Source organism: Tachypleus tridentatus, chromosome 7 (assembly GCF_004210375.1).
Source record: "Tachypleus tridentatus isolate NWPU-2018 chromosome 7, ASM421037v1, whole genome shotgun sequence".
Lineage (NCBI taxonomy): Eukaryota > Metazoa > Arthropoda > Merostomata > Xiphosura > Limulidae > Tachypleus > Tachypleus tridentatus.
The window spans coordinates 186,452,542-186,478,791 of NC_134831.1; the positions used below are offsets into that span (position 1 = coordinate 186,452,542).

At 34.4% G+C, this 26,250-nt stretch overlaps 1 long non-coding RNA gene across 1 annotated transcript in view; it reads right to left on the reverse strand.

Moving 5' to 3' along the window:
• Positions 1-387: 387 nt before the first annotated feature.
• The window catches only part of LOC143257506 (uncharacterized), a 152,488-nt gene continuing 126,625 nt past the window's right edge, over positions 388-26,250 (reverse strand). Inside the window, exon 3 of the long non-coding RNA XR_013031888.1 lies at positions 388-949. This is a non-coding gene — a long non-coding RNA (uncharacterized LOC143257506). The remainder of the gene's footprint in view (positions 950-26,250) is intronic.

Sequence of the window (26,250 nt, forward strand, 5' to 3'; positions counted from 1 at the left end):
AACCACTTTAAGTAAACGAAATTCTTAACTCTTCCAAAATTAATGATTATTCATCTCTTAAAACCTCTTGTAAAACAGTTTTATTACTTCTCATTTTTTTCCATGTTTATCTGTTTTTGTCATTAACTTGCAATAAGTTTGTGTAGAGTTCTTGAAACTTACCATATCATTGTATCCATAAAGGTTTATTCCATGTTCTTTATAAATAAATAATAACTTAACTATTCGATAGATAAAGCCTTAATAAAAGTTTTAAACGCTTGCCTATGGATCGTGCATAATTCACACACACTGCATAGAGAGAAACAGAAGTTCTGTTGGCTAAGTAACATGAAAAGTTGCCGGTGTTTCTAAGGTATCGACACATGTAAATAAATCAGCCATAAGCACTGTTTCACTTTTAATATGCAGTTTGATATACAACCTTAGATCAAATTTGATAAAGAATTTGGTATCTGTGAAAAGTAAAAGAAATAAATTATCGAAATAAGACAAAACACACTTCTTCCTTTATCTGCTGAGTTTTGTAATATAAGTGTAGCGACATATAAAACGCTGTATCTAAGTTACACCACACTTAGAATTCCAGGGCATTTAACTTATTTGCTAAATACAAAATAACCCTGAGACTGACGTATGTAGAATTTACATTAAACTGTTTATTCACGTTTTAAAAAGGGGCATTTCTTCATACAATAGCACGGGAGGAACAATGTATTATGTGGCAGGATCGAATGCCTATTGTATATAACACAGTAATATTACTCTGAGGTTGCATAAAAACTTGTTTCTAAACAGGAACCACTTCGAAAAAAAGCCCAAATTCAGCGTCTTCCGAAAAAGCAGACAGAAGTAGCTACACGTGAAATACATTTCATCATTGTCCAGCTTACGATTCGACAGAAAACCATGACATGAAGGATGCATAGTGCAGGTAGCACTGCATGCTCTGTGGATGTGGAGAAAGAAATAATATTAGTAACTAAATCTGTCGTGAAAAACACACACACCAAGTTATAAAACGAACTTCCCAGTCATATAAAGTACAGATCTAGTAGTAACTTTATAATATTGACAATGTTTTTCTTATATAGTTTGTAGACACTTTTGATGGTTAAGTAATGCATGTTTCTATAACATATGCTTGGTTTCTGTATTGTAATAATATTGCTGTTGTTAAACATCGGTTAAGGTTAAGCTCTGTTGCCCACAGTAATAAAGAAACTAAAATAATATTTTTCAGAATGGAGCTGTAAATAACTTATTATTTTCGAATTCGTAAGGAAAGCTCATAAAAAATAGACGACTTCTCTTACACCCATTGTTTTCATTTTATCACAGATTGCCATGACATAAACTGTTTCTTATTTCAATGTTGTGCATATTACCACACTGGAAACTACCTTTCGTATCAATGTTGTCAGAGTACCACAATAGAAGATGCCACCCATTTCAATATTGTAATTTCTACCGGTTTCGTGATGACGAGAATGCCCTCAAAGAAACCATAGTTACACAAGAACTCAAACAAAAGTTGAATCAATACAAAGGAACACCTTTATACCTATATTGACTAATAACCTAATATCTAACTGCAACGCCCTCTACAGTTTAGTGCCCGTTTACACTCTTGACTTTAACACATATTCCCAGCAACGGTCAATTAAAAACTCTCTCTATTAATTTGAAGATGACCTAAGAAGATCGAAACATAATTATGTACTTCATTTTAATAGAAGTTTCAATAACCATACTAACCGTCTTTTGAATATATATTCCACCGGTTTCTCTTCTCCTACATGTGCATTTATTGCCCCCTGTACAACTGTTTTCTTTGCAGAACGTGACACATCCTTAGCTTGCAACCATTGAAGCACGGAACGCCTCAAATCATATCAGAATCCACGTAATAAATGTCTTCTAGTAATCTCTAACGGCTATTTTTCTTTATCATTTTTCTTTATAATTTATAAGAATATCTCAAGCATACAGAGTAAATGTTTGGTTGTAAACATATTTAAAACACCATCACATCGTAATTAGAGTAAGACAAGTGGTGTGGGAACGTTTAATATAGTGTTTATATTCCTCATTAAGAAATATCTAAAACGAATATATATTATTAGTGACAAGATAATTGTTAACTCTTAAGCACTAATAGTTCAAGTAGCCTTAAAAAAACGTACTCATAGATTATTAACTAAAGTGTTTTGTACAACTGTGAAGAAAAGAAAACATGGAAACTACTTCAGTAATATAAAGAAAACATGGTTAAATTTGGACAAAATAAAAACACCTCATTTTACAAGAAACAACCAGCGGTTTTCTCTTACTTTAAGTGTTATGTGTTTCACACCCTGACTTTATATTTCGCGCCATGTGGTATCATGTGGTGCGCAAGAATACACGAAATTAAAAATAAACTTTTCCCATTCGCTCGAAGCTACACGAAAGGTATCTGTACTATCCGTCTCTAATATAGCAATGAAAGACTAGAGGGAAGGCAACTAGTCATCACGTTCCACTGCCAACTCTTAGGTTACTCTTTTACCAACGGATAAACGGATTGACAGTACCTTATAACACCCCACGGCTTAAAGGACGAGCATGTTTGGTGTGACGGGGAATTGTAAGGTAGATGAGGAAACCATAAGCTACTTTGGTAAATAAACCTACTGAACTGAATACTTGATCTTACGAGGTTAGGATGTGGAAAAGGACGTAAAATTTCAAGATATATGTAAATAATATCTGTTACTATATATTCTACAGTTATTGTAGCCATTACATATCCCACAGCTATTGTGGAGTCACTACATATATCACAGTTATTGTAGAGTCACTACATATCCTACTGTTGTTGTAGAGTCACTATATTTCCAACAGTAATAGGAGAGCCACTACATATCCCACAGTTATTGAAGAGTCACTATATATCCTACTGTTAATATAGAATCGCTACATATCCTACAGTTATTGCAGGGTCACTACATAATTTACAGTTATTGCAGTCACTACATATTTCAGTTATTATACAGTCACTACATATCCTACAGTTATTGTAGATTCACTACACATTCCACAGATATTGTAGAGACACTACACATCTCACAGTTATTGTAGAGCTACTACATATCCTACAGTTATTGTAGAATCGCTACATATCCCACAGTTATTGTAGAGTCACAAAATATCCTACAGTTATTGCAGTCACTACATATTTTAGTTATTATACAGTCACTACATATCCTACAGTTATTGTAGATTCACTACACATTCCACAGATATTGTAGAGACACTACACATCTCACAGTTATTGTAGAGCTACTACATATCCTACAGTTATTGTATAATCGCTACATATCCTACAGTTACTGTAGAGTCACTACATACTCTACAGTTATTGTAGAGTCACTACATATCTTACAGTTATTTTAGAGTTACTATATATCCTAGAGTTATTGTAAAGCCACTACATATCCCACAGTTATTGTAGAGTCACAAAATATCCCACAGTTATTGTAGAGTCGCTACATATCATATAGTTATTTTAGAGTTACTATATATCCTAGAATTATTGTAGCGTCAAAACACATCTCACAGTTATTGTAGATTGATTAGATATATATACTACTGTTATTGTAGTCACTATATATCTCACAGTTATTGAAGAGTCACTATATATCTCACAGTTATCGAAGAGTCACTATATATCCCACAGTTATTGTAGAGCTACTACACATCCTACAGTTATTGTAGAGCCACTACATATTCTAATTTTACTGTAATCACTATATATCCTTAAGCTATTGTAGAGTCACTACATATCCTACAGTTATTGTAGAGTCACTACATATCCTACAGTCATTCCAGTAATTACATATTCTACAGCTATTGTACAGACACTAAATATCCTACAATAATTGCAGATTCACAACAGATTTTACAGTCATTGTAGAGCCACCACATATCGCACAGTTATTGTACAGTCACTGTATATCCTACTGTTACTGTAAAGTCACAAAACATCCAACAGTTATTGTACAGCAACTGCATATCCCACAGTAATTGCATAGTCAAGATATATCTCACAGTTATTGCAGTCACTACACATCCCACAGTTAATGTAGAGTCACTTTATATCCTACTGTTATTGTAAAGTCACTAAACATGCCATAGTTCCTGTAGAATCACTATATATTCTACAGTTCATGTAGAGCCGCTACATATCCTACAGTTATTGTAGAGTCACTATATATCCCATAGTTACTGTAGAGTTACTATATATCCCACATTTATTATAGAGTCACTACACATCCATTAGTTATTGTGCAGCAACTACACATCCCACAGTAATTGTATAGTCAATATATACCCCACAGTAATTGTATAGTCAATATATATCCCACAGTAATTGTATAGTCAATATATATCCCACAGTTCTTGCAGATTTATTATATATCCTACTGTTATTCTAAAGTCACTACACATCCCAAAGTTATTGTAGAGTTAGTTTATATCCTACTGTTATTGTAAAGTCACTACACATCCCACAGTTATTGTAGAGTTAGTTTATATCCCACTGTTATTGTAAAGTCACGAAACATCCCACAGTTATTATAGTCACTACACTTCCCATAGTTATTGTAGTCACTACATATCCTACAGTTATTGTAGAGTCGCTACATATCCTACATTTATTGTAGAGCCACTACATATCCTAGTGTTACTGTTGATTCCATGGATATCCTAAATTTACTTTAGATTCACTACATATTCTACTCTTATTGTAGAGTCACTACATATCCTTTAGTTATTGTAGAGTCAGTACACTTTCTACATTTATTATAAAGCCACTATTTATCCTACAGTTATTGTTGTAACTATATATTTTATAATTATTGTAGGGTTCCTACATATCACACAGTTATTGTTGAGTCATTACATATCCCACAGTAATTGTAGAGTCAGTATATTTCCCAGTTATTGTAGTCACTATATATATCCTACTGTTATTGTACGGTCACTAAACATCCCACATGTATTGTAGAGTCACTACATATCTTACAGTTATTGCAGATTCACTACATATCCTATAGATATTGTAGAGCCACTACAATATTAATGTAATCAATATTAATGTTAATGTAGTCACTGTATATCTTTCAACTATTCAAGTAACTACATATCCTAGTCAAGTAACTACATATCCTAGTAATTGTAGAGCCACTACATATCCTATAGTTATTGTAGTCAGTAGATAACCTACTCTCATTGAAGAGTCATTACATATCCTACACTTATTGTGGAGTCAGTAGATAACCTACTCTCATTGTAGAGCCACTACATATTTTACAGTTTTAGTAGAGCCACTATGTATCCTTCAGTTATTGTAGAGTCACTACGTATCCTAAAGTGATTGTACAGTCTCTACATATCCTATAGTTATTGTTGAGTCACTGCATATCCTAAAGTGATTGTACAGTCTCTACATATCCTATAGTTATTGTTGAGTCACTGCATATCCTACATTTATCTTAACGTCACTACATATCCCAATGTTATTGTAGATTAAATACATATCCTATAGTTTTTGTAGAGACCCCACATGTCATGCTGTTATTGCAGTCGCTATATATCTTACAGATAATGTACCTTCACTACATATCCTACATTGTAGAACTACTACCTATCCAACAGTTACTCTTGAGTCACTATATATCCTACAGTTATTGTAGGGTCACTATATATCCCACAGTTATTGTTTAGTGACTAGATATCATACATTTACTTTAGAGTTACTATTTATGCTACTGTTATTCTGGAGTCGCTATATGTCCTTCAACTATTGCAGTAACTAGATATACTAGTTATTGTACAGTCACTACATATCCTACACTTATTGTAGAGTCGGTAGATAACCTACTCTCATTGAAGAGTCACTACATATCCTACAGTTTTACTAGAGCCACTATGTATCCTACAGTTTTACTAGAACCACTATGTATCCTTCAGTTATTGTAGAGTCACTACATATCCTAAAGTGATTGTAGAGCCTCTACATATCCTACAGTTATTGTTGAGTCACTGCATATTCTACATTTACTTTAGAGTCACTAGATATTCCATTGTTATTGTAGATTAAATATATATCCCATAGTTATTGTAGAGGCAATACATATAATGATGTTATTGCAGTCGCTATATATCCTACAGTTATTGGAGATTAACTATATGTGCCACAATTATTGTAGAGCCACTACATATCACACAGTTATTGTAGAGTTATTATATATCCTAGTGTTGTTGGAAAGTCACTAAACATCTCACAGTTATTGTAGACTCACTAGACATTCCACAGTTATTGTGGAGTCACTACATATGCTATAGTTATTGTAGAGCCACTACATATCCCACAGTTATTGTAGTCACTACATATCCTACTGTTATTGTAAAGTGAATAAACATCTCACAGTTATTGTAGACTCACTGGACATTCCACAGTTATTGTGGAGTCACTACATATGCTATAGTTATTGTAGAGCCACTACATATCCCACAGTTATTGTAGTCACTACATATCCTACTGTTATTGTAAAGTGAATAAACATCCTACAGTTATTGTACAGTCACTACATATCCCAGTTATTGTAGAGCCACTACATATCCTATAGTTATCGTAGAGTCACTACATGTCCTACAGTTATTTTAGAGTCACTAAATTTGCTATAGTTATGGGGCTTAACTTTATATATACAGTTTAAAAACATTGTAAGAGTAAATGCAGTTTTTTTCAGACAGCTTAATGATGCTGAATTTTCTGCGAGTGGAATAAGATGAGAGCATGTGCAGCATGCTGAACTTAGCATATGTTCATGCTTATCTGAGTGTGTGTTGTTATTTTTTTTAATGTAGACGTAGGACCTTCAGTGAGAAAAAAATCCTATTTTTTGAGGGTTAGCTCTTTAGTAGTGTTTTAACATGTGGAATACTTGAGACGTTAATAATGTTTTAGAAGTTATCCAATGGAATACCCCAGTAATGAACATTAGAAGTTGAGATTAGCCTTACAGCCATAACTTAGTGTTCCTCGTACAATTTGATGTCTTACTTCATTTATTTAAAGTTCTTATAGAACTCTCAGTGGCAGAATTTTAACTGGAGCTCATTCATAAAAAATGAAAAGACGAGAAAAAGGAATCTGCTGTATTTGAGAAGAATATTCATCGATCAAGTTTTTACAGAAAGTTTACACATTACTTCCATCCCTAAAGTTACTGAACTTGACAAACATTCCAAGCATTTTTAAATTAGTATTGAATATCTGTTTAAAACAAGCAACAAGATACACTTTCATCAAATGATTGGAGTTATGTGAAATATACAATTCACAAAATGATTTTAGATTAATATCAAACACAATTCACATTAATAAATATATTTTCTTATCATGCACTTTATTTCTGTTATAAAATGAAGCTTTAGTTGAACACGTTTTTTACGAACCCAAGATTTATTGAATGTAATTAAATGAGGCTCTCTGTGCCATCAGATAACCGATAATGTCACTGTGTAAAGTTCGTTTTTATATTGAAATAGTCAATAACAATTCTGAGCGGATTTCTTTCATTTTGTTTGGCGTTAGTAGACCTTTGTGATGAGTGTACAAACAACATACATTTCTTAATATAGCTATTTTTGCAAAATCTAATTTGCTTTCTTCATTAGCCTAAGGAAATATTGGTTTACATAAACCTTATTATAATTCAGTAAAAAACATAATAAATTTTGTTACTTTTTCATCATAGATAAACCTTTGGTACATGTTAACCTTATCATACCCTAAACCTTGAGCTTGGTTGGATCTCATTACGAAGGATGTCTACCAAACAAAGGCATTTGTATAAGAAATATTGATGTTACGTTCTGTTGGCTGTAGCTAAAAGAAATAAACTCGTCCTTATATTCTATGCAAGGGAATAAAAATCCACTAATCTTTGATGGAAAGGCTCTTTTCCTTTCCTAATACACTACATGCTGGAGTGATGAAACCTATGGACTTTAAATGTGTTGTGCATTCTTTTTCAGTCTCTCTCTTTGACACCTCGGTAATTGGGTTGTCCAGCGCTGTTCGGAGAGGATGTCCCCAAACGGGACCACCAGGCGAACGGGGAATAGGGAAGAAATAATAACTTTTCGTATCGTGACTTGGCGCTTGCCAAGCAATTTACCAGCACTGGATCCAATTTTCGATTTGGAGCCGTGACAGTAATTTGCTCAGTGTTTTAATCTCGTTTAGAGAAACTCATAAATAATTATTAGCTTCTCGTCCTCGTTCGTGAAGCTGTAGACAGAGTAATGCAAGCCTTTTGACGCACCTCGCTCAAAACGACCTTTTGTAAAAGCTTTATACCATGTGTAAGTATACACATCTTTACGTGCGTATTAGCATTTTATAAAAAGATGAAAATATGAAGAAAAACAACAGCTTGTTATCAAGAAATAAATTAGATTCAAACATATTTAGAAATATTCCGACTTACTAAATAGTTCATTTCTTTTTCGCATGTTTTTCATTATTAACCGTAACATCAGAGCATTAAAAGATGATTATATAGCGTTAGCACTAATTAGTGAGTTGAGGAATTACTTGTTGATTTAATGGACTACACAGCTTAAGGAACAATTAAATGAAGAAAATCCGATTTAAAGTAAAATTAAACAAAACTAGCGGAACGTTTAACTTCGGAGTAGAATATGAAGTATACTGATTTGCTAAAAACAGAAAAACAATTCACTTACTGGAAACTTTGAAAATATATAGTGAAAGGAAATAAATGTTTCAATGGAGCAATAGGTGAATACGTATGGGAGTGGAACTGTGAGGTTAATATATTAAGCAGTAGAGTAGAACTATGTGACAATGTACTGGGACGTGAAACAATAGGTGAATACGTATGGGAGTGGAACTGTGAGGTTAATATATTAAGTAGTGGAACAACCAGTTAATATATCTGGCGGTAGAGTAGAACTATGTGACAATGTATTGGGAAGTGAAACAACAAATTAATATGTATGACAGTGGAACCATAAGGTGATATAATAAGCAGTAGAACAGTGAGTTGTTTTCCACAAAACTTCCCTAAGGCCGATTCAAACTGTTTAATATAAAATAAGTCACAGTTTCTAGTATGATACAAAAGAGTATGTACAAGTTTCGTTTCGATAGGTATAGAGAAACTGTATTTTTATTATTATCTCAGTTTACAGTAATGTCTAGTGATACTTATATGTTGATATGTATTACAGTACTACATTTTCTTAGAGAAATGACTCTTCAGTTATAATGTATTAACCAACAAAGTTAAAGGCTATTATATGAATTTCATTATATACAACCACTGCCAACTCTTAGGCTATTCTTGTCTAATTTGATAGTGGGATTTGACTGTCTGTCTTATAACAAATCCAAAACCACAAATGGTGAAGAGGGTTTGTGCGACAATAATCCGCTAACCGTAACGCATAGTCTTATAGCCTGAGTCCCATGACCACTTGGTTATTTCTGGCTCTTTCTTGGTTAATTATTCTTGATATGGTTTTTATTTTTAAATGCGACCAGTTTTTACGTATATCATGTTTGATTTAACAATTATATTCTACTATAAGTCAAAAGCATTGACTGACGTCGATTGATTATCCAGTTATTAAAAAAAGAAAATTTATTTGGCCAAAGAATCGTAGAATATTTGCATCAGTACTGAAGAATAATAAATTATACAAATGTCACATGGCCTACTTGAAATAATTAAATTTATTTGTTTGTTATTATTGTTTGTTTGTTTATTTAGAATTAAGCACAAAGCTACACAATGGGTTATCTGTACTCTGCCCACCACGGGTATCGAATGTCGGTTTTTAACGGGTGTGAGTCCTCAGACATTCCGTTGTGCTACTGGAGGGCTGTTTGTTGTTAATCACAAATATCTAAAATGGACTATTTGTGATCTGCTCGTCTCGGGTATCGAAGCCAGATTTTTAGCATCATAAATCGAGGGTCGCGGGTTCGAATCCTCATCACACCAAACATACTCGCCTTTTCAGCCGTGGGGGCATTATAATGTGGTGGTCAATCCTACTATTCGTTAGTAAAAGAGTAGACCAAGCGTTGGCGGTAGTCTCACACTGCTAAATTATGGACGGCTAGCGCAGATAGCCCTCGTGTAGCTTTGCGCGAAGTACAAAAAACATAAGGTAGAGCAGCCACAACATGCTTCTGTTTTCGTCCTATAATCAAAAAGTATATATTTATTATCCTGGTATATTAATACCAGGTAAACGAGTATGTTGCATACAAAAGGATTCGCGTAACAATTATCTCGGAAAGTATTACGGAAAATAACCATTAATAACAAGATTAATAGAACACAAAAAAGCGACATAAAAAATAAGGTAGCTGACAATATCTTTTCGGAAATTCATCGACCATTATCTCAAGGAGTTAAAATTATTAAAAGAAAATTACCACAAATATCGTATATTACTTGAAGAACTGCGAAGCGTTTTGAAACACCATATTAATCAAAATGGGGTTCAGAGCAACGTTATGTTTTTAATCGAGACTTATAGAAGGGTGCGACAACACCTAGTTGAGTTTCAGGAATACTTCTTACTTACTTTCTGATAGATTATATTAATAGACAGTGATGTGATTTCAATGTTGCAGTTAATACACTTTCAAATGTACTTTTATATGTGGAAGTTCTACGTATTGGTACCAGTATGTTCCTCAATGTATTTAGTGAACGATTTTCTTTAACCACTTGACGTACTCAAACCTCTTTTGATGACATTTAAAATACACGCACCTTTCACCTGATTTTTATAACACGTCATTTTAAATTACACGATTATTTCTGTTTACCATAACTATATTAATAATTTGTCCATGAGTGTGTATGTGTGTGCGTGTGTTTTACAGCAAAGCTACATCGGGCCACCTGCTGAGCCCACCGAAGGGAATCGAATCCCTGATTTTAATGTCGTAAATCCGTAGACTTATCGCCGTACTAGCAAGGGACATTTGTCCGTGAAGTAGAAATATCCATCTTTCAAAAGTGCTCGGGTTATATGGATTTTATCACTTCGTGTTAAGACATTTTTGAACCTTCATGTTTTTTTCTGATACCAAATTAATAAGATAATTCTATTATTACTTCGATATCATCAAATATACTGTAGAGAAAAACGGAATCTCACTGCTTATGGAAACTTCAATATTTGAGCCAATTTTGTAAGCTATCTTGATACGAGAAATAATTTATTTTATTTGACTTTTTTTTTTTTGTAAAGGCAGTTAACAGTTTGAGAGCTAATTTCGATATGGATTCTTCTCGGCTTGCTCGACACGATTTGTTTAGATCGTCTTTTAAACGTATTTTGTTAATAACTGAATGAAGAATTAAATGTTTCCACAACAAACTAAAATATGTTAAATTTCACTTTCTTCAGTGTGCTACATGATGTTTCTAGTGTTATAGTATTTGGTTGATTACACAGGTCTGTGACATTTTTACATGCTCTATACTAATTACTGTACACTGAATCTAAAAACGATGTCCATTTTTCTCCATCACGTACAGATTTTTCACAAAACATCATATTTACTTTTACATAAGGGAATAATTTTCAGTAAAATCTGGTTACATTTTTTTAGGCTTAAAATGTTGACAAATATTGACTATGGATTTCTCTAGACGAATAGCAACGTGAGAGTCTTATCTATCATTCTATAACCCATGAGAAATACACCGCTAATGCATAAACAGTTAACAGACTGCATGATATGTCACTTCTGGATAGTATCTGTTTGTGCGTGATATTATTTGTTTCTTTTCAATATTATTTATCCGTCACTATGGTAATAAGAGGCTGTGTAAATTACCCCAAAAATATTCTGTTATACTTGTGGTAAACTTAACATAGGTAAGAATTCCTTTTCCTCCCAATTTGTAAACAATCTACACGTGATACAATAAATGAATATTATATTCAAAATCTGCACAGCTGAATTACGGAAAATTCGTTATTAAAACCAAAACAACTTTCACGAAGTTCAAATTCGCAGGGTTGTGTTATTAACCAATACCACAAGTCTCGTGAAATGGGATTAATTATATGGACAAATATTATAGCACAACGTGTATAACACATTGAAAAATATTTAAGGTAAACCAGCCATAACAGGCTTTAATTACTTCCTTCAATCAAAGAGCACACATTTACTATCATGGTATATTAATATAAAAGACATAAGGTAGAGAAGCTAGGCGTGGCCAGGTGGTTAAGGCATTGGACTCGTAAGTTGAGGGTCGTAGGTTCGAATCCCTGTTACAACAAACATGCTCGCCATTTCAGCCATGGGGGTGTTATATGTGACGGTCTAATCCACTATTCGTTGGCAAAAGAGTAGCCCAAGAGTTGGCGGTAGGTAGTGATGACTAGCTTCCTTCCCTATAGCCTTACACTGCTAAATTAGGGACGGCTAGCGCAGATAGCCCTCGTGTAGCTTTGTGCGAAGTTCAATAACAAACAAACATAAGGTATAGCAGCCACAACATGCTTCTGTTTTCGTCCTATAATCAAAAGGTATATATTTATTATCCTGGTATATTAATATAAAGTACAACAGCTCCAATATATTTCAATTTTCTTCCTATAATAAAAAAACACAACTTTAATGTCATGATGTGTTAATGGTGGTAATTAACACATCTTTATGAATTATGTTTGAATTAGGAAACTTTCCACAAAACTCTTACAAAAGCTGATTTGATTCACAGCTCTGAATGGCAGCGAATCGATTGTTAAATCTGCTAAACTAACTAACTATTATAATTTGTAATACACAGTGGGGGAAGGGGACCCGCTTCTCGTACAAAACATGTGTTGTGGTATTTTGTTTTTGAATACACAAAATGTATAAAATACGCTGTGTATTTAAAGTAATTAGAACAACAGCGCGTCCTACTCTCGCGTGAGGTTACATACGTAGAATTAAGTTCGGTGGCCATGCAGGGAATCACAAAGACTGTGACGTTAAATCTGTTCCACAGCATGTGACTCCCACACAAACACCTCCAATGTAAAAAAATATACTTTGAGTCGAATGGCACAGTCAAAAATGGCAAACCGATCGACTTATTTAGTAAGAGACATCACATCTAGCGACGATTTCAAAACCTGAGTATTGTGACAAGTGTTAGAACTTAACAGGGTAACGGTACCAATATATTACCTGCTTATAAATAAATGAAGAATAAACCTTATTATGCGGGTATACACTACTGTCTAATGGAACAGAATGTAATACATGACACTACCTACGTAGATTCCTCTCTTCTTACGCATATCGTGACGTCGTCCATATTTCTTTACCTCTATTTTCATTTTTACATACTTTAATGAATTCAAAAATAATATTTTACAAACACACACACACGTTACTCTTTTAACAAAATATATGTAAGGTTATTCACGTAATGAGCAGTTTCCGTAAGGTAAGAGTTAATGGACATATACTACAAGTCAGATATTAGAACACATTCTTTTTGTTTCTACCATCTCTTGCTAGTGTGTCAATGAAGTAAACACGACTGTATGGCTGAAAACAAATTGTTAAACGTTTCTAGGTGTCACTCAATAGATATAGTACGTCACATAAGTCTGTAATTAGGACTCTCTGATGAAAGTCAAGACATATTTGGAACATTCAAGTCAATTACGATTTGTGGAGATATCAACCATTTTCTAGTTTTTTCGTTTTTATATACTTGCATAAGTACAAATTCTGAAACACTATTTATGACAAAGTCAAAATACGTAATTTTATTGTATAATAAATTGTACTTAACACTTGTGATGTTAACAAACACTCATATTAATTTGTTTTGTTTGTTTGTTTTTTGAATTTCGCGCTAGTCGTCCCTAATTTAGCAGTGTACAACTAGAGGGAAGACACTAGTCATCACCACCCACCCTCCAACTATCTTTTACCAACGAATAGTGTGATTGACCGTAACATTATAACGCTCCCACGGCTGAAAGGGCGAACATGTTTGGTGTGACGAGATTGGAATTCGCGACCCTCAGATTACGAGTCGAGCGCCCTAACCACCTGGCTATGCCGGGCAAATTAGTTTTCACGGTGATATTTGTGTCTGAACGTTTTAAAAAGTGAATAATATGTTTGATACATAATTAAATTTCCTGCTTTGACATATTTGGCTGAATTCTGAGCAAGTAGAAAGATGTTTCCATTTGTTGTCGGATTAATCCAAATATGTATACAGAATCTAAGTTTTTGACGAATGAGAGAAAATAAGTTATGTTTTCAAAATATAAGGTTGAATATTTTGCACCAATCTTATTGAAACTGTATATCACCGGACTATCACTCCGGTATCTTACATCAATGATTCTAACAAACCAATCAGAAATTAGTTGTTGTTTTTTTACTATCAATGTAGCGAAGTGAAGCTGACACTCTCAAATAAAATAACAAATAAATATCGTTAAAGTTTACAATTTTATGGTGATTAAACACCGTAATGATTGTCATACATACAAAGTGTAATTTACCCGAAAACCATTCGCACCACGGTACAGTAGTGTTTCTATCAAGCACTCAATTGGCACTAAAATGACGTCACACAACGGAACTTAATGATGCAATTTGTACTGTCGTGACGTCAGTAAAGCACGCTCATGTCCTGAATTATGTACTCTGTTGGTTACAGCAGAGCTGTAAACTATGTTCAAATCGAAGACATGATCCAATTATTTATCTTATGTGTAATTTGTTATGAGTAATAATGATTTTCTTTGTTCTAATTTTCCCCCTTCTAATCCTCTTCGTTACCGAAATTCTATTTTTTTTTCTGAATAGTAATATAATATAATATAATATATAATATAAATGTATTTATTTTTCTTGCGTTAGTATTACACAACTATACAATTTTTTCTAGGAACTTGTATAAAGTCACGAGTTTGTCATGTAATCAAATTCTTCTATCTTCATCAAAATATTCGACATTTTGTTTTAATGCTTCACCACGTCCTCGTGATCTATTCACGCGCATACGAGCGTCGTTTTGAAGCCTAAGGGCATGGCTACCAGCTGACTAAAGTCCACTGCACGTTCGGACAGCGGTCGAGCACACGTTTATCGTTTTTATTTTATGCCTTGCGTGGATTTCAAAGCGACTACATTGGCGAATATCCAATTATAGTAAAGCCGCTCGAGTCCAAGCAGATACGGCCCGAAGGCACGTCATCTCATTCGACCAATATTTCAGGTTTATTAGCCCTATTCACAGCAAGAATAAATGCTTAACCTCACAGTCACTAGAAAACAGAGGGGTCAAAATGTTTATCTTACTGCACGTGCAAGCGACAAGGGGATTTATTAAACTTGCTGAATTTCAACAAGGTTTTGTAAATATCTTAATTGTCTACCTGCCAGTAAAAGGGACCTTTTCAAGTTAACACTGACTCATCAAACAACGGTGTTTATCAAAATCAATTTGTTGGAATCTGACCAGCACGACAAAGCATGCGGATAAAAGGAAACAACTTAGGTAGCCAAATTAACAGTTCAGATATAAATCTTATAAGGAATGAATTATGTGAAATGCACTTTATAAAAGTAAAATAATATAGAAATAACATATAAGGTGAAACGTTTTTTTAAGAGTGCCCTTGTACGGAAAATAATGTGGTACATAAAACACTTCAAAAATATACAAAACTATAAAAGAAACATAAAATAAACAAATTTACAGCAAAACACTAAATAAAATATAGAGCGTTCTGTTGCAAAAAAGGAAATAATACGTTAAATAATAGATAAACTGAAATTATTTCTTATTAACCAGCAGCAGGCTTAACAATGAATAGAGGCCCAGCACGGCCAGAGTTAAAGCGTTCGACTCATAATCAGAGGGTCGCGGATTCGATTCCTTTATCACACCAAACATGCTCGTCTTTTCAGCAATGGGAGCGTTATTATGTTACGGTCAATCCTACTATTCGTTGGTAAAAGAGTAGCCCAAGAGTTGGCGGTGAGTGGTGATGACAAGCTGCTTTCCCTCTAGTCTTAGACTGCTAAATTAAGGACGATTAGTGTAGATAGTTCTCGTGTAGCGTTGCGCGAAATAAAAACAAACAAACAAGCAAACAAGAAATAGAACGAAACATAGTAAGACTAAATATAATAATTCCATCTGTTTTATGTCCACTAACTACTTTACAGGGTGTGGATGGATCCTCGTCAAAATTGGTATGGAGGTTTATCAGGTATCTTTGAGGGGGTGTATACAAATTTTCAGTTTTGCATTTTGCGGTTTTTATAGACTTTTTGCGTTTTTCTATCACTACTTCGCCCCTTATAAATAAATATTCACCAAATTTGGTGTGGAGGTTTATTGGATGCATGGGGTGATACATACATATTTTTAGTTCTGCAATTTGCGTTTCGCAGTTTCTATGGACGTTTTTACCACTACTTCGCCTCCTGTTGGCGATTTTCACCAAGTTTGGTATGAAGGTTAGTTAGGTCGGTGTAGAGATACATGCTAGCTTGTGGTTTCGTATTCTATGTTTTACTGTTTTTAGGGGCGCATTTAAGGGAAGCAAATTTTCATGCCCTAAAATAATCCTTCGTTAATCATGAATTTAAATAACTTTTGCTCATGGAACGCGTACTCCAGCTTGTAGGCAGTAGTGCAGTAAACGTCTCTTCCTGGTGTTCAGCGGGATAGCTTGAGGACGTTTAATGCTAAAAATCAGGATTCGATACTGCCGATGAACACAGCGCAGGTAGCTTCTGGAACAATAATACTATAGTATAAAGGAATTTGTTTTGATATACAATAATAAGTACTGAATGTTTATGGGATTATTAATACGTAAAAATCATAAATACAGCACATGAGGTAACACACTAACTTTAAAAAATAATGTGTACAATTTATAACGATTTTCATTCTTTATGAAGATGTTTAAAGCAATAAAATTGTAAAAAAGCTGTTTCAGTGTTTCACACAAGTGGAAATGTATTTAATATTCTATTAGCTAAGTAAGCTCATAAGTAAATATTGCGTGATCTTAACATCGTAGGCCCGACATGGCCAGGTGGTTATGGGCGCTCGAGTCGTAATCTGAAGATCGCAGGATCAAATTCACGTCACATCAGACATTCTCGCCCTTTTAGCCGTGGGGTGTTATAATGTGACAGTCAATCCCATTGTGTGTTGGTAAAAGAGTGGCCCAAGAGTTGGCGGTGGGTTTTGATGACTAGCTGCCTTCTTTATAGTCTTACAGTGCTAATTAGCTATGGCTAGGGCAGATGGCCCTCGTTCTTTTGAGTAGGTTAAAAATAATCGATAAAGAATGACATTCCCCGTTGCGCCCCGTGTTTTACAATAAGACTGAAGTACAGTTATTCCAGTATTTAACCTCCGTATTTTAGAATATTTTTTTGCGAAAAATATAATACCACAAATAAAGCAAAAATCATTTTCGTTTTTTATACGCACTTAATGTTTTTAGGACAATATACGCAATTCGTATGTTGGTTACATATTAAGTGTTATTGTGGATACTGGATACCCTTGTTGACAAAATGCTTCCAAAAGAGTGTATGTTGTTAAGCGCAATTGACCACAATGAGCTATCTCCGATCTGCCAACTACGGGTGTCGAACCTTGACTTTTAGAGTCATAAGCCTGTAGACTTACCGCTGAGCCACTAGATGGCTCCATTGAGAATGTGCCTGGTATGGTAGATAGTTAGTGTGCTCGAGTCGCAGGTTCAAATTATTGTTCTACCAAACATACTTGTCCTTTCAACCGTCGTGACGTTATAAAGTGACAGTGTATACCAACATTTGTTGGTAAAAAAGTAGCTCAAGAGTTAGCGATGGGTGATGGTGACAATCTTTCCTTCTCTCTAGTCTTTCTCTGCTAAATTGGGAACGGCTAGTAATAATAGTCCTCGTGTAACTATAGTCAAATTCAAAGGAAACCAATCCGATAAGAACAGAAAAAGAAAAAAACAAACAAACAACAAACGGAATGATATATTTGAAAGATATAAAAACGAACCATCTCTCTCAAATTCTAAATTAGTACATGATACGAAGTCCATTTCAACGCCAAACTTGTCGTTAATACGAAAGATGTTTACAGTTTAAATATTTATAAGAATTTTTGTAAATGTATAATAATATGTCATGCAGATTGAAATTGTAAAAACTGTCATTTTTTCTTGTCCTAGGAATCTATTATAACGGTGAAAGATATGTTGTAAGCAGTGCAAATAATAATTATATTTTTAAAATAAAGATACATCAATACCTGAAGAAACCAGACCAATGCTCCATTGAAACATCTAGTATCTTCCACCATGAATAAAACTTTCCCTTATGCTTATGAATTGTTACTTGCCTACCTGTTATTAAATTAGCACGATGTGCTTTATTGCTCATCAACACCATCATTTTAAAATTTAATGCTACATGTATAAACTAACCTTACGAACATGTATAATTTTATTCTAAGCGTGTAATTTATAATGATGCATATATATATAGATATACTATATAATTCTACTTCAATTTCAAAGGCCAAACGCAAACAAATGGTTAGCTTGTTGGTCTGAAAAGCCGAGGGTCTGTGTTTTGTGTCCCTTTATGGATAAAACAAAATCGTGTTCCGCACTTTTAGACCTTGGATGTGTTATAAGAGTGAGTGTCAAATCTTACTATTCGGTCTGAGAAGAGTGGCCCTAGAGTTAGAGGTCAGTGATGTTGGCTAGATCTAATCTATTGCTTCAAAATTAATTCCAGCTAGCGCTGAGTGAAATAAATAAACAGATAAACTCCAGTTTATGACAACTAGCGCCATCAAGTGGCACGACTTTAGGTATTCGGTAAAATTATATGTATACAGAGAATGAAGACGTGCGATATCCGAAAATTGACTTTTAGGGAAAAAAATGAGGTCAATGAATAAAGACAATTTGTGTTTTAATATAACAGATAAAAAAACAACTGTTTACTGTAACGGATTACTACTGTAACATATATATATTCTCAAAATCTCCTTCAATTTTTAAGCTTGGCATAGACTGGTGGTTAGAGAACTTGACTCGCACTTTGAGATATGCGAATTCAAATTCAACTTCCTGTCACAACAAATATGCTCGCCCTTTCAGTCGTGTGGGCGTTAGAACGTGACGGTAAATCTCACTATTCGTTGGTAAAAAAGTAGCCCAAGAGTTGGCGATGGGTGGTGATAACTACCTGTCTTCCCTTTAGTCTTACACTTCTAAATTAGGGACGGATAGTACAGATAACCCTTATGTAGCTTCGCGTTAAATTCAAAACAAACAAACAAACCTTTACTTTTTTTCGTGTTTACCATTTAACATACTGATTACTAAATTGTAAAAACAAATACTTTTCTTGTTTATGTTTATTATACTTCTTTCTTTCCTAATTATCTCCAACAGATATTTAATAAATCCTATGTATTTCAGGATGACAGCTTTTTCTGTTATTCCTTTTCAAAACAACATAGGGAATTCTGAAAGAACGAAGAAGCTTTTAGGGCTAAATTTTCTTCTAGAGTTGTTGTAACTAATACGTTTATTGAGTGGAATATTTGAATATATGCGAGTTTACACAAAAAAAGTGTTTATTTTAAATTATTTTTAACTGACCGATTTCGTGATTTTGCTTCAGCGACTGCTACCACAATCACGTTTCAAGTTTAATCATTATTTTATCAAATTTCTAAATTCTACTTAGATCATTGACTTTTGAAATGAATAGTATGTTTAAATAAGATATCACACCTTTAACTTACGGAGGGGGGTCAGCGGTACGTTTAGAAACTTACACGGTTGAAATCCGGAGTTCGAATCTCTATGGTAGATAGACAGCCGATAGCCCACCGTTCAGTTCTACACTAAAACAACAGGATATGAATGGTGATACCAAAAAGCAATAACTTAGAAGTTTCTCTGTTTCAAATATCTTCATCTGAAAATCAGCTTCATTTCGTGGTTAAATATTTTTACAACATAATGCATTTATTTCGGAATTACTAGTTACTATCTGCGCTAGCCGTCCCTAATTTAGCAGTGTTCGACTAGAGGGAAGGTAGCTAGTCATCACCACCCACTGTTAACTCTTGAGCTACTCTTTTACCAACGAATAGTGGAATTGATCCTAACTTTCTATCGCTCCCACGGCTGAAAGGGCAGCATGTTTGGTGTGACGGGGATTCGAATCCACAACCCTCAGATTGCAAGTCGAGCACCCTAACCACATAGTCATGCCGGGCCTTTTTTACAATGGATGTCGTCTTCTGAAACATCATACCCACTAAGTGTAATTTCCAAACAAAAAATATAGAATTATATTCAGAGATTCTGAAAAAACAGTTATAAAGGTTTCAGCTGTTATTTTCTCAGTTCTAAGAATATATGAAATATTATATATTAATGACCCTCGGAGAAAGATTCAGGTTATTTCAAAAGTTAATAAAAAACATTTTCTTCAAATGGTATCTTTAGCGCTTCCAACATTTTCAGAACTCACTGGAGGCTCTGACTACTCACAATATAGTTTTGGATTTAATTTCTCTTAAAAATCTGTGGAGACATTTGTTTTCTCATGTATTTCGAGGGATAAGTATTTTCAAAATTCACTGGAAGCTTTGCGTTGTTACGATATTTTTTTAGGGTTCGACTTTTTCTCGAAAGACAATGGGTACATTGTCTTGTCAGGATATTTTCTGAAAGTTCAGTAATTCGTGATAACGAGAAACTTACTTGAAGTAAAAATATATCTCCGGACAGCTAAGAGAGTTAGCATAGAACTAGAACCAAAATTAAACAATATAGAGGAAAACCTTTATACCTACACTAATTAATAACCTAACATTTAACTACAACGCCCCCTACAATCCCGTACCCATTTATGCTCTCGTCCGAAAGACATGTGTCCGGCAACGGTCAGTTGCAAACTCTCTCTTTGTTAACCTGAAACTGACTCATAAAAGTCGAAACGTTGTTCTCTGCTTTATTAGTAAAAGTGTTAATACCCATACCAGCCATCCTGAGAGACAATGGATATTTTATTTACTTAAAATATCTTTCTATGTTAACTCTCTTACAAGAGACATTGAAGGTCATATGCTCTAATGGTATCCAATTGTGGATCTCATTTGTTTCATATTATAAAGGACCAACAAATAGAAGCTTTGTTTGATCACTTCTTCTCTACCACGTTTTTTTTTCATTTAAAAAAACAGTTAATGTGGTGTATTTTGTTCACATAGTACCTGAAGTTTCCCCATAACCTATTAGTTAACGGACGTTAAAACCAGTGAATGTTGTGTATTTTGTTCATATAATACCTGAAGTTTCCATATTTCTCACCAGTTAACGGAAGTTAAAACCAGTGGATGTTGTGCATATTGTTCATTTAGTACCTGAAGTTTCCACACCTCTCACAAGTTAACGAAAGTTAAAACCAGTGGATGTTATGTGTTTTGTTCATATAGTACGTGATGTTTCCACATATCTCACCAGTTAACGGAAGCTAAAATCAGTGGATTTTGTGTATTTTCTTCATATAGCACCTGAAATTTTCGATAATCCATTAAGTAATGGAAGTGAAAATCAGTGGATGTTGTGTATTGTTCACATAGCACCTGAGGTTTCCTTATCAGTTAACGGAAGTTTTAACTACAAACGTTTTCGAGAGACGTACGTGGAATTATGTCAGTACTTCCTGATTTATTATAAGTTATGTGTGTTCACGACCATTCATTCAGTTGTCTTTTTTATCATTAATCAGTAAAAGCTTTACTGTTGTTTTTATATTTTTAGTGTTCACTTTGATGCAAACATTACCACATACTGTGCTTGCTTACGATATTTCTAAAGGTTCTGTCATTTCCAACAGCTATTATAGTCTATTTCTTTTCATGGCATGACTAGCGGTTCACAACAGAACTTCATTTCCAACAGGTAGAGTAGTCTATTTCTTTTCATGGTACCAGTGTTTTTAAATAGTGCCTCCATGTACAATCTTTCTGTGTGATAATAATATCTTTACAACCAGTCTTCAATTGTGCTAACACTGTCTGCAACTACAGTTTGTCTCTGTGTAAATAATGCTTGTAAATCAATGTTTGTTTGATTCAACAGCTAGAGCAAGTACATCCAATGTGTGTGCACGAACAATGTCTCTACATTCAATATTAGAGTGTGTCAACAATGTCAGCAGGTACATTCTATGTGTGTGTATGAACAATGTCTCTACATCCAATATTAGAGAGTGTCAACAGTGTCAGCAAGTACATTCTATGTGTGTGTATGAACAATGTTACTACATCCAATATTAGAGTGTGTTAACAGTGTTAGCAGGTACATTCTATGTGTGTGTATGAACAATGTTACTACATCCAATATTAGAGTGTGTTAACAGAGTTAGCAGGTACATTCTATGTGTGTGTATGAACAATGTCTCTACATCCAATATTAGAATGTGTTAACAGTGTCAGCAGGTACATTCTACGTGTGTGTATGAACAATGTCGCTACATCCAATATTCGAGTGTGTTAACAGTGTTAGTTGGTACATTCTATGTGTGTGTATGAACAATGTTACTACACTTAATATTAGAGTGTGTTAACAGTGTTAGCAGGTACATTCTATGTGTGTGTATGAACAATGTCTCTACATTCAATATTAGAGTGTGTCAACAGTGTAAGCAGGTACATTCTATGTGTGTGTATGAACAATGTCTCTACATCCAATATTAGAATGTGTTAACAATGTCAGCAAGTACATTCTATGTGTGTGTATGAACAATGTCGCTACATCCAATATTAGAGTGTGTCAACAATGTCAGCAGGTACATTCTATGTGTGTGTATGAACAATGTCTCTACATCCAATATTAGAGAGTGTCAACAGTGTCAGCAAGTACATTCTATGTGTGTGTATGAACAATGTTACTACATCCAATATTAGAGTGTGTTAACAGTGTTAGCAGGTACATTCTATGTGTGTGTATGAACAATGTTACTACATCCAATATTAGAGTGTGTTAACAGAGTTAGCAGGTACATTCTATGTGTGTGTATGAACAATGTCTCTACATCCAATATTAGAATGTGTTAACAGTGTCAGCAGGTACATTCTACGTGTGTGTATGAACAATGTCGCTACATCCAATATTCGAGTGTGTTAACAGTGTTAGTTGGTACATTCTATGTGTGTGTATGAACAATGTTACTACACTTAATATTAGAGTGTGTTAACAGTGTTAGCAGGTACATTCTATGTGTGTGTATGAACAATGTCTCTACATTCAATATTAGAGTGTGTCAACAGTGTAAGCAGGTACATTCTATGTGTGTGTATGAACAATGTCTCTACATCCAATATTAGAATGTGTTAACAATGTCAGCAAGTACATTCTATGTGTGTGTATGAACAATGTCGCTACATCCAATATTCGAGTGAGTTAACAGTGTCAGTAGGTACATTCTATGTGTGTGTATGAACAATGTCTCTACATTCAATATTAGAGTGTGTTAACAGTGTCAGCAGGTACATTCTATGTGTGTGTATGAACAATGTCTCTACATCCAATATTAGAGTGTGTTAACAGTGTCAGCAGGTACATTCTATGTGTTTGTATGAACAATGTCCCTACATCCAATATTCGAGTGTGTAAACAGTGTCAGCAGGTACATTCTATGTGTGTGTATGAACAATGTTACTACATCCAATATTAGAGTGTGTTAACTGTGTTAGCAGGTACATTCTATGTGTGTGTATGAACAATGTCTCTACATTCAATATTAGAGTGTGTTAACAGTGTTAGCAGGTACATTCTATGTGTGTGTATGAACAATGTCTCTACATCCAATATTAGAGTGTGTTAACAGTGTCAGCAGGTACATTCTATGTGTTTGTATGAACAATGTCCCTACATCCAATATTCGAGTGTGTTAACAGTGTCAGCAGGTACATTCTATATGTGTGTATGAACAATGTCTCTACATCCAATATTCGAGTGTGTTAACAGTGTCAGCAGGTACATTCTATGTGTGTGTATGAACAATGTCTCTACATTCAATATTAGAGTGTGTTAACAGTGTTAGCAGGTACATTCTATGTGTGTGTATGAACAATGTCTCTACATCCAATATTCGAGTGTGTTAACAGTGTCAGCAGGTACATTCTATGTGTGTGTATGAACAATGTCTCTACATCCAATATTAGAGTGTGTTAACAGTGTCAGCAGGTACATTCTATGTGTTTGTATGAACAATGTCCCTACATCCAATATTCGAGTGTGTTAACAGTGTCAGTAGGTACATTCTATGTGTGTGTATGAACAATGTTACTACATCCAATATTAGAGTGTGGTAACAGTGTTAGCAGGTACATTCTATGTGTGTGTATGAACAATGTCTCTACATTCAATATTAGAGTGTGTTAACAGTGTTAGCAGGTACATTCTATGTGTGTGTATGAACAATGTCTGTACATCCAATATTAAAGTGTGTTAACAGTGTCAGCAGGTACATTCTATGTGTTTGTATGAACAATGTCTCTACATCCAATATTCGAGTGTGTTAACAGTGTCAACAGGTACATTCTATGTGTGTGTATAAACAATGTCTCTACATCCAATATTCGAGTGTGTTAACAGTGTCAGCAGGTACATTCTATGTGTGTGTATGAACAATGTCTCTACATCCAATATTAGAGTGTGTTAACAGTGTCAGCAGGTACATTCTATGTGTTTGTATGAACAATGTCCCTACATCCAATATTCGAGTGTGTTAACAGTGTCAGCAGGTACATTCTATGTGTGTGTATGAACAATGTTACTACATCCAATATTAGAATGTGTTAACAGTGTCAGCAGGTACATTCTATGTGTAAGTATGAACAATGTCTGTACATCCAATATTAGTGTGTGTTAACAGTGTCAGTAGGTACATTCTATGTGTGTGTATGAACAATGTCTCTACATCCAATATTAGAGTGTGTTAACAGTGTTAGCAGGTACATTCTATGTGTGTGTATGAACAATGTCTGTACATCCAATATTAAAGTGTGTTAACAGTGTCAGCAGGTACATTCTATGTGTTTGTATGAACAATGTCTCTACATCCAATATTCGAGTGTGTTAACAGTGTCAACAGGTACATTCTATGTGTGTGTATAAACAATGTCTCTACATCCAATATTCGAGTGTGTTAACAGTGTCAGCAGGTACATTCTATGTGTGTGTATGAACAATGTCTCTACATCCAATATTAGAATGTGTTAACAATGTCAGCAAGTACATTCTATGTGTGTGTATGAACAATGTCGCTACATCCAATATTCGAGTGTGTTAACAGTGTCAGCAGGTACATTCTATGTGTGTGTATGAACAATGTCTCTACATCCAATATTAGAGTGTGTTAACAGTGTCAGCAGGTACATTCTATGTGTTTGTATGAACAATGTCCCTACATCCAATATTCGAGTGTGTTAACAGTGTCAGCAGGTACATTCTATGTGTGTGTATGAACAATGTTACTACATCCAATATTAGAATGTGTTAACAGTGTCAGCAGGTACATTCTATGTGTAAGTATGAACAATGTCTGTACATCCAATATTAGTGTGTGTTAACAGTGTCAGTAGGTACATTCTATGTGTGTGTATGAACAATGTCTCTACATCCAATATTAGAGTGTGTTAACAGTGTTAGCAGGTACATTCTATGTGTGTGTATGAACAATGTCTCTACATCCAATATTAGAATGTGTTAACAGTGTCAGCAGGTACATTCTATGTGTGTGTATGAACAATGTCGCTACATCCAATATTCGAGTGAGTTAACAGTGTCAGTAGGTACATTCTATGTGTGTGTATGAACAATGTCTCTACATCCAATATTAGTGTGTGTTAACAGTGTTAGCAGGTACATTCTATGTATGTGTATGAACAATGTCTCTACATTCAATATTAGAGTGTGTTAACAGTGTTAGCAGGTACATTCTATGTGTGTGTATGAACAATGTCTCTACATCCAATATTAGAGTGTGTTAACAGTGTCAGCAGGTACATTCTATGTGTTTGTATGAACAATGTCCCTACA